The 16033-nt window shown below is 45.5% G+C and overlaps 1 protein-coding gene across 17 annotated transcripts in view; it reads left to right on the plus strand.

Moving 5' to 3' along the window:
• Window positions 1-657: 657 nt before the first annotated feature.
• The window catches only part of PROM1 (prominin 1), a 129879-nt gene continuing 114503 nt past the window's right edge, over window positions 658-16033 (plus strand). For 13 of the 17 annotated variants that reach the window (XR_008308221.1, XR_008308222.1, XM_053254114.1 and 10 more), the window contains exons 1-2: window positions 673-831; window positions 9636-9715. The gene's annotated coding sequence lies outside the window, so the exon portion shown is untranslated. Of the gene's footprint in view, window positions 954-1021; window positions 1330-9635; window positions 9716-16033 lie in introns of those variants that run through there. The other 4 variants (XM_053254110.1, XM_053254111.1, XM_053254113.1 and 1 more) reach the window with 4 other exon arrangements.

The raw sequence follows: 16033 nt of genomic DNA on the forward strand, positions 1-16033 counted from the left end.
GCATAAGAGTGGGCTGTGTTAGCTACACTTTAATACATCTCTGGCAACTTTTAAAAAGGCACTGAAGACGCATTTATTCACCCAGGCTTTTAATTAGATTCATAGTTTAATTTTGGGGTTTTAAAAATGTTTTTAATGTTAATGTTTTTAATGATTTTGTTTAATTGATTTAGTTTTGATTTTAACTGTTAATTGATTTTAATTGTTTTTAATTGTTGCAAACCGCCCTGAGCCATTTTTGGAGGGACGGTATATCAATCAATCAATATTAGGATCGATTGTATCAAACATCCTGTTGCTGCCTTCTACAGCCTATATGCTTTGCAGTGTCTCTCTTTTCACTTTAAAGTGCTAACAAACCCTCTTGCCCAATGCTAACATGAGAAGCACTGCGGCTCAAGCTGCCCTGGAAGACACACGGCCTGCCTTAGCACACATTTACCTGAAGCCTCACCGAGCACCGTGGCTTTACTTCCAAGTAGGTGTGCATAGGGCTCGGACTGCTCTCTGGACGTTAAGCTTTACAAGCCTCGCGACGCCGCGGTTTCCCGGGCAGGTGCCCAGGCTGCTCTCCTCCCTGCACGACCCACCCACTTTCTCCAGGCGCGCTCCCCGTTCCAGCAGGCAGAGCCCGCTCTGAATAAGTAACGAGTAGAGGGCAGGCGAACCAGCGTGAGTGCGCGTGCGCGGCGGTGGGGGAGGTGGCCCGAAAGCTGATCGAAGCAGCGCGCGCTGAGCGGAGCGAGGGAAAGCGGCTGCGGCGAAGCGATCCCTACAAATGCGAGGTTCGGTTGTGGGAGCATCGCGGCGGAAGGGCGGGGGTGTGCCTGGGTGAGTGCCGCCGCCTCTGCCTCCTTCGATTCGGGTTCCGTGTGCCGACTGGGGAACTGAGATGCAAGCTCGCCTCGGCGGCGCTGGAGGATGCGCGCTAAGTGCGGCTCGCTGCCTGCCTGGTGGGACGGCGGGTGGGGCGGGCTGCTCAGGAGGGGTTTGGGGCTATCACGGGGCGGGAGGTTAGTATGTTCTGTTTGGTTAAAGGAATCGGGACTTTGCCGGAGGAGGGTTCGCTCTTAAGACTGAACGTAGGAGCAAGTCCCATAGAACAACTCGGCGGGATTTGCTCCAGAGTAAACTGGATCGGACTGACATCGTGTGCACGCTTTCTGGGGAAGACACCCCCGTTGAGCACACTGGTGCGACTTACACCTGAGGAAGGGTCAGGCTGCCTGTGGTCGTGAAGCCTTCGCTCGCTTCTCTCGTCCACACAACCCGCTCTTGTGCGCCTTTTGCTTGGGAGGAAGAAGTCCTAGTATAGGCGCCAATTCCCAAGTAAGTGTGCACACGAGTGTAGCCCGATTCTAGAGTTGCTTAAAACCCGCTGAGCTCTATGGAGCCTTCTGCTCAAGTAAGCATGCGTGCCCAGGAATGCTGTCTTATATGGCACAGGTAGAATGGCGAAAGGGTAGTATAGAGAGATTAGTGGCGGTGTTGAGTTCAAGGGATCCCTCTTATGGTCAAAAGCACGGCGGTGGAACTGATCTCCCAAGTTGCAACCCGGTGCTCTAGTCTTGGTGACCAGTTTCATGGAGTGCATACAAAAACGTCAGCCACCCTTTTCAACTGGGTGACAGAGAAGGGAATTGTACCATTTTTCAGTGGATGCTTTTATAGGGCTTTTTGAGGATTGTAATCCACCCTAGCTAGCGACTAGGAGTATGGAATCCAAGAGAATTTGCTGTGAAGAGTTAGTTTGAGGTTGTGATACATATGTGGTGTTGGATAAGTGCAAAGTGGATTTTGGAAAATCCACTTGGTGTTAAAAGCCTGTGGTTTTGTCTGTGTATGGTAAAGCTGACCAGGGGACTTGATTGTTTACTCCTTTCCCTTGCCTTCTAGATTCATATCTGTATCGGGCTGAGAACTCATAGGGGCATCTGCATTTTATAATTTTGGAAAGAAACTGCTTCTCCCTGGGCCCTAGGGTTTAGGTCAACCTTTGTATACCAATCCCCAGAATTATTACCCATCACCCTTTTTATACACTCGTCTCTGTTTTATTGGGGAGACTTTTTGCCCGGAGTCTCACAAGGAATTAGTGAGCAAGCTGTAAGGCTGGTTTAGGTTAATTAGTGGTTTAAGCCTATTAGCTGGAGATAAGGTTAGTAGGGTGCTAGTTTGACTCTCTCTCCATGAAAAACCACCAGGAGGCATTTGGTTTCAGATGGAGTATCTGCTCTCATAACCTCATCATATACCAATAATGTTGTATAGTGGTTAGAGTGTTGGATTAGGACCAGGGAGACCCGAGTTCAAATCCCCATTCAGCCATGAAACTCACTGGGTGACTCCGGGCCAGTTATGTATTTCTCCGCCTAACCTACCTCACAGGGTTGTTATGAGGATAATTATAACCATGTACACCATTCTGGGCTCCCTGGAGGAAGAGCGAGATATAAATGAAATAAATAAATATCTTGAGTTGGAATTAAAACTGAGGAGTGAGGGCACTGGATAAACGGAAAATGCTTATTAAGTACACATTATGCCTTCTAGTGCAGTGTTTCTCAATGTATTTGGAGTCATGGACTGGTACATTCTTCATGTGCAGTTTTTCGGAGCAACAGTTAGTAAAGGGTCACCCACCACCCCAACCCCAGGCTCCCCCAAAACAATTTTGGGCCGTTAGGGGCCACCACTGGGAACTCTCCGGAGTTCATTTCCAGGCAGCCCTCATTGGTGGATAATGTTCATTTGAGGAAGCTAACCGAATGTTATCCAGGAGGGCTGCCTGCCTAGAAATGAGCTCCTTAGAGCTCGCCCAGGCTCTGTGGATCCCAGGCCCAGTCTCTCTACACGTGATGGACCAGTACCCTCACGGACCGGTACCCAACAGCTAGTGAGTCTATTGCAATTGTTTGGAAGCAGCTTCCTGAGGTCGTTTGGGGCCATTTCACATGCTGGGCTTCCTCCCATGAAGCTGTGGCTTTTAGGGGTATGAATGTGGCTCCTAAACCTTTTGAGGGTGTGCTTTCCTCTTTCTCCTTAGCTCCTGAACTTGTGTGCTGCGGAATCCTACCCACACAGCTGTGTGTCTTGTCTGAATCGGGAGCTGCTGTTGAACTTGGTTTACAAAACCTGATTAAACCAGGATGCAAAACTGACTCTGTCCATGAGGCGAGGCAGTTGCTTCAGGCAGCAGATTATTGGGGCATGGGTGAGGCAGAAAGATGTTTTCCGAGTCCTTGCTTTGAGAAAAAAAGAAATGGGGACGAAGGGTGCATGCGGTGGGTGGCATTTGAAGCCCTGCCTCAGGCAGACAGAGGTCTTGAGCCACCACTGGACTCTCTTCTCATATCCTGGTTTATGTGTTGCTTGTAAACTATACTTCTTCAACAATGGTTCCTGGCTTGAACAGGCTGCAGTTGCTAGATGCTGCTGCGCCATGAAACTAGAAGTTCTACCTTCTAATGCATAGGCAGGCAACCTTGGCTCCTCAGCTGTTGTTGAGCTACAGCTCCCATTGTGACTGGGGATGATGGGAGTTGTAGTTCAACAACAGCTGGAGAGTGAAGGTTACCTGCCTCTGTTCTAATGAATGTTGCAAGTGTTACCTTGTGCATGAAAAGTATATGCTCTAACAATAACTAACATAGGATAGAACACAGCATTTCTCAAGAAAGCCAGTGTGGTGTAGTGGTCAGACTGCTGGACTAGGATGCCGGAGACCTGAGTTCAAATCCCCATTCAGCCATGAAACTTGCTGGGTGACTCTGGGCCAGTCACTTCTCTCTCAGCCTAACCTACTTCACAGGGAGGTTGTGACACGAAACTTAAGGATGTAGTACACTGCTCTGGGCTCCTTGGAGGAAGAGCAGGATATAAAATGTTAAAAAAGAAAAGATCACAACCCCATATGCAAGGTATAACGTTTCGGTCTCTAGTTTGCTAGAAAAAACATATGTACAAAAGGGTTGTGTCTTCTGGGTCCTTGTAAAATTCATGTTTATTGGAGTGTTCTCACAACCTCCAAGTTAGCCTATGTCTTTTATTTTGGACTGTTGAATTGGCACTTTCTTGGAGACTTCCATGCTTGAGGGGGAGCAGTCCATGCTTTTCTGATCTTAACCCACCTTAACTCTATAAACAAAAAGGTTGCTTAAGCACTATGCTGATGTCTAAGTGATGGTGTGAACATTTATTCTGTAATGATGGCTAATAGGCTTTAGAAACATTATTGTGAAAAATGTGAGGTAGTAGTTGACATGCTGCTGACTGTTCAGGGGTAATCTACATGTTACGATCTCCTCTATGGCTTTTTGAATCACATGTGTGTTATCCAACCTCAGCATCCCCTTTGGGATTGTGGGTCAGGACCTGTTTTTGTCCATAAGGTGCAGTATACTAGTAATACTGAATGTGCCTGTGTCAGTATATCTCCCTTCACTTGGGAGTGACCAATTTACTGTCTGCAGGTTGAACTGTCACTACCTGATTTGTGGCACTCTTGCCAAAATTGGATAAAGCAGTTGCTCAGTGCATAATTCTTATGGAGAAGGCAATCCCTGCCGTTGTAAGAAACGAGGCATTCCATGCTATGTTTCTTTCTTTCTTGGATTTTGGCATGTAAAAAGTATGTAATATGTAACGTTAATATTTGTTTGTAATCTTAACTGTTTTATGATGTTTGTGAACTGCCCTGAGCTATTTTGTAAGGGCGGTCTAAAAATCAAACAAATAAATAAAATAAATGGTACATCTGAGCATATGTATGCCATCATATGCATGAGCCCCTGGTGGCGCAGTGGTAAAACTGCCACCCTGTAACCAGAAGGTCACAAGTTCGATCCTGACCAGGGGCTCAAGCCTTCCATCCTTCCGAGGTCGGTAAAATGAGTACCCAGAATGTTGGGGGCAATATGCTAAATCATTGTAAACTGCTTAGAGAGCTCCGGCTATAAAGCGGTATATAAATGTAAGTGCTATTGCTATTGCTATAACTGTGAAGTTCTTGTTGCTTGACAGTGCCATTCATAATAGAGCCTAACCATTTTGCGGGGATGGGGGCAGAGACGGCTAATTTTGTGCAGCAAACATTTGACCAGTTCTAGAGTGGCTTGAATGTGAAGAAAATTGCCATATTTGCTTTAATTATGACTCTACTGAAGTTCTGGATATATGTCTCTCCCCATACCTTTTCAGATAATTTGGAGAAATGATGTGGGTTGTAGCACCCAGCATCCTCTTTTCAGCAGTCAGGCCCCAGGAGTAAAATATGGTCCATGTAACTCCTTCATGACTCCTTATTGAAACTGGAAAATTGCTTTTCTAAATTACCTTGCAGGAAGAATACAGACTTTCAAATACACAAAAGTTACTAGTTCACAACTTTTCTGTTCCCTAGTTTGCCTGCCCATATATATCTGTCATTTTTGCTTGAGAAAAAGTACCAGCTTTCTTGCCTGCCTGGCCATTTGAAGGTAGTTCTTATTCACTGTAGGTGAGGGGTTATTTAAAGGCCTAGAATAACAGGAAGAATTATGCACACAGTCCTCCTCGGGAGCCTGTTTCATCCTCAGTTTTGCTCTTTTCCCTACCCCAGCCCTTGCTTCCAACGTGAATCGGAAGCTCTCCCTTGGTTTGCATACACTTTGAAATTTTTCTGTGGATGGTATTACTTTGCTTAATAATGTTTCATGTCTTGCTGCACACTGCCCTCATGGGGAGTACTTATAAATAATAACTGAGCAACTGTGACTTTATTCCAATTAGCAAAATTATAATCCAGGCATTTTGGTAGCTGACTGAAATGCAAACCAGCTGCCAGCTTGGAGGTGGGTAAATCTTGCTTCTGGAGTTAATTCTAGGACGATCACTCTCTGTTGACACTTGCTGTGCTTTAATAAAGCCAATTATGGTGCAGTTCCCAGTTTATAAAGATTGGGTTCTGATTTACCTCAAGGTGTCCTGAAAGCTGTTTTTGAATTGTCGTCTGTCCTAACTGTTGTTGTGTTAACCTTTCTCCCAAAGTGATCTCCACTAGCACTTGAGTACTCAGCTGGGAAATTATCAAGTGCTGTTGTTCATGGTTTTGCTACTATGGATCCAAGTCTCTGAAGTTTTGTTCATAAGGTTAAATATGCTCCCTTCGCCTCCTGTGGTGACAGGCTTCAGTTGCATGAATCTTAGGCAGGTTTATGAGAGGTTTTGCTAGCTATGAGTTCCTACCTTTTATTTGCTGGCTTAAAAAGTAAGATGGTCCTTATCTGCAATTGGATTAGAGGAGGTACACACAATGATAAAGTGAGGTTCCAGACTCCTAACTCTTCAAATTACTGACTAGTGGAATTTTAAAAAACAACACCACTAGTGTATGTGTGGTTTTTTGGTTGTTTTTAAAAAATGCATTGCCTCATCAGTATTGCCCTATATGAGAAACTCTGGGTGGTGGTGGTTGGTGGATTTTGCATTTATGTTACTCAGGGGCACACAAGTCAAAGACCCTGGTGGGCTGGAACCAAACATGACTTGGTATGCAGGGGCCGAGGCAAATATTCAGCACATTAATAATTATTAAAAATATTAATAAAAGCAATTATTAAGTACTCATTAAAATATTAATGAAAGCAATTATTAGTTGCCCATAGCGTGAGAACATAAGAGTAGACTCCTGGCAACCTTTCCTCTTCCCTGTCCCCCATGCACTTTCAGCATTTGCAAATATCAATTTTGAAAGGGGGCTGATCCCCACCAGGTCCATGGGGCAAGGTGGCATATTGCATCTTACCTCAGGCACCACAATACTTTGGGCCGCCCCTGGGGCCAGCAAAAAAGTCCCTGCGGGCCGGATTCGGTCCCCGGGCCTTATGTTGTGCAGGCCTGATGTTACTACTATGCTAGGAGGCTACCACTAGCTATCTGTTCTCTGATTAGTTCTTTGCTCACAGAGTGGATCAGTCCCTGAAAGTGGCTACATCTGTGCATTGAGTGGATCACTGGCACATGCATGAACCGTTTTCTGCTGACATGAAGGGCCTATGCAGAGAGGCTCCTGTTGCTAATCTGCTCAGTGGATTTCGGGGGCAGAGGGCCAGAGATGCGCAGGCTTCCGGGCCAGGAGGTGTAGTCCACTTGCTCTCCACGTGCTGTGTGCATGCACTGAAGAAGATCTGAGGAAGGGTACCATTTTATGCTGATTACTAGTCACTTTAAGCCCGTTAAAATAACGGGCACTAGTAGACCTTTGGGGCCAGCTAACTCTGCCTCCTCTGGCTGAGGCCGCGGCTCTGCCGCAGCCTCGGCCACACCGCGTCCTCCTCCACCCAGCCGGGCCCACCGCCTCCTCTGGCTGAGAGTGGGGGCCCTTTTCTGAGAGTACTGCCCCACTCTCCCTCCCTCCCTTCTGCCCCACACTCTTGCCTCTCTTCCCCTCTCTCCCACCCCTTTCTCTCACCCTCCCCTCCCTGTCAGCCTCCTGCCCCAGTCCCTCCTGCCCTCCCCCTGCCCCACTCCCTCTTGCCCTTCCCTTCCCTTGCCCTCCCCCTGCCCCACTCCCTCTTGTCCTTCCCACTCCCCCTATTGCCATTCCCCCTCACCCCACTCCCTCTTGCCCTTTCCCCCTCCCCCCTGGCCCACTCCCTCTTGCCCTTTCCCCCTCCCCCCTGGCCCACTCCCTCTTGCCCCTCCCCCTCCCCCCTGGCCCACTCCCTCTTGCCCCTCCCCCTGCCCCACTCCTCTTTAGCCCGTTATATTAACGGGCTCATTCTTTGGGGCTGGCTGTTCCCTTCTCTCTCCTGCCCCACTCTCGCTCCCTCCCTTCTGCCCCACACCCCTCCCTGTCAGCCTCCTGCCCCAGTCCCTCCTGCCCTCCCCACTCCCTCTTGCCCTTCCCTTCCCCCTCCCTCTGCCCCACTCCCTCTTGCCTTTCCTTATTCCCAGAACGGCCGAGGGAGACACGGGCGCAGACAAGGACACGGGCGCACACTGAGGGATCTTATTATAGAGGATAGCCAATGTGCCATAGTGAACTTGGGCTGTAGAGATTCTGGCTCAAATCCCCATTCATCCACAAAGCACTGTGCTCTTAAGGTTGTTGGGTTAAAATTGAGGTGTGGTAATGGAGGGAGACTAGGTACGTCACTTTAATGTTCTTGGAGGAAGAGCAGTATAAAAACGTCAGCAATTATTCCTTGACATGCTTTGGAACCTGCCCCACTTTCACATACATTTCACTTTTAAAAGATGTCCTTTTTTTTTTTGTTTAGTTTTAGTATATTCTTATCCCTCTGCCTTTCATAATCCTTAAGGTCCTATAAGCTTACAGGGCTTTGTTCTGGGCTTTGAAAAATTATGTTTACTCTTATTTGATGAATGTTCATAATTCTGCTCACCTAGGGAGCCACAGCCACCTCTCTGCAAGTTTGTTGAAACTGCCACTGTATTTTTAAATGGTCTCATATTACTTCCAAACTTAAAGCAAACTTGGATAGTTAAATGGGTCCCAGAACATGGTCTCAGGGCACACAATACAGCCACGATGCTGAAGCTTAGGAGCTTTAGGTGTGGTTAGTGTTTGGATGGGGGACCCATGTTTACCACCTTTTGGGAGTTGGATTGCATCTCAGGGGTAGAGCAACTACTTTGCAAGCAGAGGGTTCCAGCTTCAGTTCTTGGCATCTCTAGGTAGCTCTGGGAAAGACTCCTGCCCTAAACCTTAGAGAAACCACTGCCAATCAGAATAGACAACACTGAGCTAGATAGATGAATGAGCTGACATGGTATAAGGCAGCTCTCTGTGTTCCTATGATTATTGGTATATTTGATAGGAAATAAGCAAATCTATATGCATTTCATGAAACTACTAGAAAAACCTGGTGTGATTCTGCAGCTGTTAAGTTGCATCACCATTTGCAATTTGTAAAACTATAATATTTGTCATGTTATAAAACCTACTGAAAGTCAATTAATGCCTGCTGGTGTGGATCAAATATGTTGTGTGCCTAGAAATAAGTAACAGAGAAGTGCTGTTAGCAGTTTGTATAGCAAATAGTGGAACGCAGAAACACTTATTGTAGTAGATGTTAAAAGATGAGGGCAATCGTAAATGGAAGTTGAAGGAACATGCAAGTCTCATTCAAAACTGCATACTTCGGCTGCAAAGTGTAGAGACACTGAATCTATAAAGCCTCATTCAGACATTGCATTGTATATCTGATAGTTTGTAACTTGGTGGTTATATGTGGTCAAAGATTGTAATTACCTGACTGACATACAAGTGTCTGTACACATGTACTTGTGTGTTTGTATGAAAGACTGTGCTTGCACTTATTTTAAAAGTGAACCAGGGCATAGGCCCCCTCAAATGCAGGATGCAGGCAAGTGTACTACTGTACATGCATTGAATAGAATGTGTGAATAATTGTATATGTGTACACAGATCATATGCGCATCAAGCATAATATTGAATAGGGCTTTAAATATTTTACAAATTTAAGCAGCAATATTTACACAACCAACTTTCTCCCTTCATGTTTATTGAGCATGAAACTGAAGTAATGTTCATCTCCAGTTTTAAATATTGATTCTTTTGTGTGGTCACGTGTGCGAGGAAAAATAACTATTTTTTATTTTTCTTACAGATTGATCTTGAGACTTGATAACAGAATACACTCTTTTCATGCCTCGAAAACCTTGTTATCCAAGTAGTTGGAGTGGCTGAGTAAGTAGCATTGTATGCCTGTTTATATAAGAAATTAAATGGAGTTGTATAAAGCTCAGAATTGCTTTGTGCAGAGATTTGGTGCTGAATGCTTTGGGGTGGATAATTTTTTTTTTAACATAATGAAGCTTGAATTTCATTTGAAAATGATTTGTACTATATGTTTATGGGCAGGGCCTTGCCTCTTTTCACTCTTATACAATACCTCAGTATTTGGTGGTGTATTTAATAACAATATTAGATATTAAAGAAGGGCCGCTTTACTGGCTATAACATAGCATCTGTTATCTGTGCTGTGTTGATGCATGGGAATTTTATAAGCAGTTCCTGACATTCTGTCTCTGGAGTCAGTCAAAGAGAGAGACTACTGAGAACTGGTTTGAAAGAGGGCAGTTGCTAGGGTGATGAAGTTTCAGGCACTTAGTTCTTTTCCCCACCTAGGCACTTGTAAAGGTCAGAGAGAAAACAATTTAGGTAAAGAAGGGGTGCTGAGTAGGTATAAGGATAAGGGTTGGTGAATGGTGACCCTTCCAGCCTCTCCTTCAGAATGCTCAACCCGCTCATGAAATTTCACAGATTTTTAATAGTCCTTTTTTTCAAAATAAAAGCCAGTTCCTGGATTCTGTGCATTCTAGAATGACCAAGAAACAGAACTAAAAACAGGGCTATGTAGATGAAGGGGTGTGGCCAGGCAGAGTGATTCAAAATGGCTCCCACTAAAATCTGTAGGACCAGGTTGGCAAGTGCCAGTTGGCAAGTAGTTGGCAAGTGCCTTCTCTTCCAAGAAATGAGACTTGTGAGTTGTTGAGATTGGCTTAGCCCAGTCCAGGGGGTATTCAGATGCATCCATTTACTTTTATCCTGTAGGAGTAATTGCCACCATTCACTTATGTGGTAAAGGGCCTGTTTGAGCATAATGTGAAACCTTGGGTAGACTAACCTAAGCTTAATCCCTGAAGCCGTGAATCATCCGATGGACTATCATTCAACTGTGGTTTTTCCAACCCCTATCTTCAAAGCAGAGGGAACCCTCCCTCTTCCTGGTCCACTGAGGCTGCATCCCAGCAAGCTGTGTACTGCATGGATTGTCAGACTGCAGGCAAGGCGTTGGGACATCAGTAAAGCGGCAACCATTGGCCATGATCTTTGAGGGATGTGCCCAGTGCAATAATGCCTTTTCAGCTTCGATTGCCCACCCTCGGCAGGGAAAAGACATTTTAACCCCTTCCTCACACCACTTGTATCACTGACATTGCAAGAGCTATGCAGTTTCACCCAAGCACAATTATTGATACTGGGGAATGGCAAAGGGGCACTAGTTTTCTGTAACTCCAGGAAGAGATCATGATGATGACTTCCTAGGAGGGAATACCGGTATGTATACAAGGGTAGGCAAAGGATCCTAGGGTTTGGTCCATTGTGACAAAGGATGCTCTTGGATTCGCAGACCCGGTCCAAGCAATCCTGGAAGCCACAATACACTCTTGCCTCCTTGCCAGGGATTACCCCCTCTTGTGAGAGGTGCAGTCCACCAGAGAAAAACAGGGGAACCTGTGCTTCAGTTCTCGGTTGGACTGCACACTCATGAGGCAGGCCTTCCAACTATAGGGGACCCTGCTGATGTGGGACTCCCGGTATCTCTGGTTAATAATAGAACTCTTACTCTGTACCCTCCCCTCTCCACTCAACCCTTCCAGACTTCCAAGGAGTCTGATCCGTTTAGTGTGTCTGAACAGTTTTGGGTGGGCAGAGTTAGGAAAGACTGGGGATGGATTCTATGTCCAGAGCTAAACAGGCCAGGTTGAGACCATTGTTGCGGTACATGTAAATCAGCTGCCATGGGGCATCCCAGGGCAGAGCAACTGTGGATTAGAACGATCCCTGACTAGCCAGGTGTCCATGCAGGGGGGAGGGGAAGCATGGATATGTGCTACAGGGAGATCAGACTGTCAGAGGAGCACTTACACTCTTGGTTCACAGCAGTTGCTGGGAGTGGGAAAGAGATTGCTGAGGGACCATTCCCTGGGGCTTGCATGGAATTGGCAACTGGGCTGTAATAGCCCGGCAATAGCCCTCCGGCCCGTATGCGTGTCTCCATGGGCAGGCATACCCATGAGAGAGTGGTCCTTGGGAGAAGGAAATAAGCATCTATTGCATGTTCTGTCATCTCACAAGGCTCTTGAACTCATTTCTTTAGTCCCATTGGACTGCTCTGCTCATGAGGTATGGCTGTGACTGCATGCTTGCACTCCAGGGGAAGGGGCTGGGTCCTCCTTCCCCTACAAAATGGTACAAAAACTGGAACAGGACCACTGAAAAAACAAAGGGCTTTCTTTTAGCCCAAACTTAGGAGTTATCCCATTCATGGTAGGTCTTCCTTTGCCATTACACATAACAGTCTGGGTTGCCTCCAAGCTGGGGGGCCGAGGCTGAACATGTAGATATATACAAATATATGTACAGTTGAGGGCACCTCTCTATACAATTGGAGGGAGCAGTACTGTCCATGGAAACCCTTAAAAATACAAATACTGTGCAGGAATCCAGGGAAATCAGTGCCCTGCTGCCCAACCAGACAGCACATGCAACACCTTTGAAAGGATGCCTAGCTGAGCAACTGCACTACATCAGGTGTGTTATTAATGAAAGGGTTCCTTGTGTGCGTGCCCCTTTTCCTTCCTTGGATGGAAGCTGTCAAAACAATTTGTATGGTAATTGTAAGTAAAGGCTCTGCAACACGCCAAGGTGTATGTTGCAGGTTGCTCAAGAAATTCAGTACAATGGACAGACACACACCAGATTTGTGGGGCTATGTGTTGTCTCTTTAATTGACTGGACAGGAAGGTTGCCATGGCTGGGGTGTCCGCAGGTTTATTCCAGATATAACATTGATGGGAACCTGCTGTGCATGGGGTTGGTGCATTGATATTTCTGATAATTGCCATGGTATTGCTCCCCCAGCGGCCTGGCATGTTTACCCTTTGTGGGGAAACAACCTAGTTGTTCAATTTCTGGTGTTGCTGGAGTTCACGTGTCTTTGCACAAATCTCGGCAGCCCTGAATTGCTGGAGACCTCTCTTGCTGTCTCTTTCTTGTTGTCCCATCCTGTTTGTGTGGATAGAAAAAGGGGCCCCATAAGACACAGGAGAAAGCAGGCTTTCTCCAATGTGCTTCTTTCCCTTTAGGGAGACGGCATCTCTTTTGCCAAACACCGGCAAGAGCAATGCGGTGATGGTGGAGGGCAGGGCACCAGAACCTTAGAGGCAGCCGGTGAGAAACGCGGCCAGCATAGAGCTGACCCATTTCTGGGCTGCTCTGAACTGCCCTCTCTATGGATTTGGGAGGAGCTGGAGCACAAAACCCAGGTGGTGGCGGTGGTGGCAGAATTTGGACAAAACAATGGCTTTTTGGAGCCTGAGGTTTTGGCTGCAAAACTCACTTCAAACCGAAAGTTAAATTTCAGGTTTGGAGGCGAAGGGAGAGCTGCGGTTGCGTGATGAAACCATGGCTTCATGCATTTGGATGACCACAAAGTCAAACCCCTGCCATGTTTACCTCCGGTTTTGCATTATGTCCGAAGGGGGCCAAAAGTAGACTCTGGTCACAAACTTGTAGTGGAGGCCAAATCTGCCACCTCTTGTACTGGGTGGCCTGGCCTCCATCAGAAGAGCTCCTAAGGAGGGGCAGCACAAGCTGATGCACACAGTTCCAAACTATGGGTGATATAGGAACATAGGAACATCGGAAACTGCTGTATACTGAGTCAGACCATTGGTCTATCTAGCTCAGTATTGTCTTCACAGATTGGCAGCAGCTTCTCCAAGGTTGCAGGCAGGAATCTCTCTCAGCCCTATCTTGGAGAAGCCAGGGAGGGAACTTGAAAACCTTCTGCTCTTCCCAGAGCGGTTTCATCCCCTGAGGGGAATATCTTGCAGTGCTCACACATCAAGTCTCCCATTCAGATGCAACCAGGGCAGACCTTGCTTAGCTATGGGGACAAGTCATGCTTACTACCACAAGACTAGCTCTCCTCTCCTCTCCTCTCTATGAGTTTCTGAACCATAGTTTAGAGATGCAACCATAGTTTAGAGTTGCTTGTCCACTTCATTTTGTTGTTGTTTCAGCATTCGGCTTCATAAGTTCATTTTCGTCTTCATAGTGCAGTAGCCTATGAAGGAGAAACAATGGCTGTAACGATGGCATGCTGTAAACTATGATTTGCCAGTTTAGACATTACACCAGACCATAGTTGACACAACCATAGTTTGAAATCCAAGTTGTGGCTTCTGATTCTGGTTTGCCAGATGTTAGCAAGTCATGGCTTCCTTAAACATTATTTGATGCGATACTTATTCATTTCACATAAACCACATTACAAAATACTGAATTATTCTGACAAGTCATGGGAAGATGTGAGGAGCAGGAGCAGATGCTTTGAATCCCTATTATTCAATCAATATATTTATTTCAGTGTTTGACCATCATAAGGTAAAAACAGACCTAGAAGCTATAAAATTAGCCATTATTAAAAGCAGTAGGGTAAAAGCTGTAAAATGAGAATCTATAATCTAAAAGAGAGAATCTATAAAAATAGATAAAGCTAGAAGATTAAACAAAGGCTTATAAACTCTATAAATCTATAGAATCAGTAAATCTAAAAAGGATGCAAGATTAAACAAAAGCTATGCAAGCTGTAAGGTTAAAACAATGACTATGAACTGACCAGAGGAATCCCTATTATTAAGTTCTAGGCTTGGAGATCTTATAGCAAACAAACTGTGCTTTTAAAGGGACTTGGGTATTTAATTTGTATACATTAATATTTTTTTACTAGCTGGATTTATTTTAAGTTTAACTTGTTTGATATAAGCTTTTTTCTGATGCAAACTTGTGCTTCTACTATAGGCAGTCCTTGACTTAAGACAGAGTTAGTATCTCTCTTAGCCTCTCAGAGAACAATTTATGGGCCGGCTTTATAAATAAAATTATTAAAGTTAAGATGCTCTGAGTTAAGGTGTTGGTTAATTGCCGCTTTCTTTCAACTTCATAACACTCACTGATAGATAGATAGATAGATGCATTAAATAAATAATTGGCTTTTAGTTTATGATGTGTTAGAGTTTTATTTACAGTAGTTTTAATCTGCTTTATATGATTTTGGGTTTTAGTTGTTTGTTTTTTAGGTTGTAAACCACCTTGAGATTTTATATGGGGCAGTATATAAATAGATGGTATGTGGGGGCCAGAAGAAAAGGAGGCAATAATGGTGGCTCAGGCTCACATTGTCAATGGGACTGGCAGTCCTGGTGGTAGCTGTTGCTGTGTCTGAGGCTGCGAAGGGATTGATTGACTTGCCCATTCAAGATGTTGGCCCCCCCCCCCGCTCCTGGAGAAGGAGCCAAGGCAGATCTTGTGGTAGCAAGCATGACTTGTCCCTTTAGCTAAGCATGGTCCACCCTGTTTGCGTATGAATGGGAGACTACATGTATGAGCACTGTAAGATATTCCCCTTGGGGGATGGAGCTGCTCTTGGAAGAGCATCTAGGTTCCAAGTTCCCTCCCTGGCATCTCCAAGATAGGGCTGAGAGAGATTCCTGCCCGCAACCTTGGAGAAGCCACAGTCAGTCTGTGTAGACAATTCTGAGCTAGATAGACTAATGGTCTGACTCGGTATATGGCAGCTTGCTATGTTCCTATGTGGCTGTTGTGCTGTGATGGTAAAAGGGAGAGAGCCTGGCCTGATCCCAGCCCACATACCACTTCTTGCCTGCCCACCTTCCTTCTCTCTCTCTGTTGCCGAGGAGGAGATGAAAGCAAGCTCCATGGAAAAGTGAGAGAGCCAGGAAGGGAGTGGGTGGCAGGGGTGAGCAACCTTTAATTCTCTATCATGAATTTTTCTTCTGCAGGTCGGTGATTGACACACCATCTTCTTTGATGGCAGCAAATAAAATTCTTTTCACTTTCTGTCTTGTTCAGGAGCCAACCCTCCATTTATAATGTTGTTTCTTGTGGAAAATCAGTTCTGAGTTAAGACACAATTTTCAGGAACCAATTGTGTTGTAAGTCTGAGGACTTCTCATGCTTATTTTTGTGTCTTGTTTAACATGCCAATTTGCTAAAAAACTGAGTTAGCATCAGACACGAGCACTCAACCTTGTCTGACTCTCACATGCGCTCCCCTCTATTGAGCTTGGTGAAAAAAGAGAAGTCTTTGTTTTAGGAATTTATATCCTGCTTTTCATATCCGCCTCAAGGCTAACAAAAAGTGTATCACAAAACATCAAACTATAATAAGTGAAGCAGCAGTTAAAAAATAAA

This window comes from Hemicordylus capensis, chromosome 5 (assembly GCF_027244095.1).
Source record: "Hemicordylus capensis ecotype Gifberg chromosome 5, rHemCap1.1.pri, whole genome shotgun sequence".
Taxonomy (NCBI): domain Eukaryota; kingdom Metazoa; phylum Chordata; class Lepidosauria; order Squamata; family Cordylidae; genus Hemicordylus; species Hemicordylus capensis.